This window comes from Brassica oleracea, chromosome C1 (assembly GCF_000695525.1).
Source record: "Brassica oleracea var. oleracea cultivar TO1000 chromosome C1, BOL, whole genome shotgun sequence".
NCBI lineage: Eukaryota > Viridiplantae > Streptophyta > Magnoliopsida > Brassicales > Brassicaceae > Brassica > Brassica oleracea.
Window position 1 is genome coordinate 41,139,253 of NC_027748.1, and position 1,616 is coordinate 41,140,868.

Sequence of the window (1,616 nt, forward strand, 5' to 3'; positions counted from 1 at the left end):
AACAACATCAACACCAATTATTTAAAGTATTCATTTGTTCAGAATCTGAAAGAATAAGACATATGTTAGAGACTAGTATTAATGTAGCCAAAGTACAGCAACAGAAGAAGCCTCAAGCTCATCAACATAACAAGTCCATTGTGAAGTCTCAGCTACAAGACAAAGAAGTTGTGCTCAACATAAGGGAAAAGAAGTCAATACAGCTAGCAAACACAAGGGAAAAGAAGTCAATACAGCTAGCAAATAGATACTCTCCTTTGTCAATGGCTAGCTGCTAAGATTACAGCTGTATCATATCTAGATCCTTTGGCTTATGTTATATATATGTTATATATGTAAAGAAACGTAAGAAAGTATTTTTCAAATATAATTTTGCTCTGTTTATTCCTCTGTTCTTGCTCTGTCTTTATGGTATCAGAGCCATGGAAGGCAATCCTGACCCTCATTCAAATCTCACAATAAATCAGTGTGTTACTCTCAAGCTGAAGGATGACAACTATCTCTTGTGGAAACTACAATTTGAGCAGTTCCTCTCTTCTCAGATGCTTCTTGGCTACGTCAATGGTGGTCACCCTCGTCCTGCAGAAACCATTACCGTCAGAGAAGGAGATCAAGTCACAGAAGCTGCTAATCCGGAATTTCTCAAGTGGGTACAGAAAGATCAACTCATCATGGCATGGATCTATGGTACTCTCACTGAAAACGCCCTTCGTTCTGTGTATGGTCTTCATTCATCTCAAGAGGTATGGTCTACTCTAGGACAAAAGTTTAATAGGATTTCAGCCACTAGAAAGCTTGCTTTACAAAGAAAGATTCAGACTATGGCTAAGGGTAGTAAGACTATGGCGGTGTACTTGTCTGAAATCAAATCTCTTTGTGATCAACTTGATTCTATTGGATCTGCAATTCCTGAAAGTGAGAAGATTTTTGGGGTTCTAAATGGCTTAGGGAAAGAGTACGAGTCTATCTGCACTGTGATTGAGAACACTATGGATGCTATTCCAGCACCTACTCTTGACGATGTCATGTCTAAGCTGATCTCCTTTGAAGACAAGCTTCAGTCATACACAGTGTCCTCCGATATCACTCCTCATCAAGCGTTCTATACAAATAGAGGTGGCTACTCTGGACGTGGTCGTGGTCAATACCGTGGAGGCTACAGAGGACGAGGTTACTCAACAGAAGGCAGAGGCTTCTATCAGCAGTTTGGTCAGACTAGTGGTCGTGGACAACATCAGAGTTCATCTCGTCCTACATGTCAGATATGCGGAAAGTTTGGTCATTCTGCATTCAGGTGTTATCAGAGGTATGATGAGAACTTTCAGCCTCAGCTCCCTCAGGCAAATGTAGTTATGCGAACTACAGAAGAATCAGACTTCGAAGGCAATGACTGGTACCCTGACACAGCCGCTACACATCACATCACTAACTCTACTCAGCATCTTCAATCATCACAACCTTACTCTGGAACAGATGCTGTGATTGTTGGTAATGGAGACTTTCTCCCTATTACCCATGTCGGCTCCATTGTGTTACCAACTATGTCAGGTACCTTACCTCTTAATGGTGTGTTAGTATGTCCATCAATAACAAAATCTCTGCTCTCTGTCTCAAGA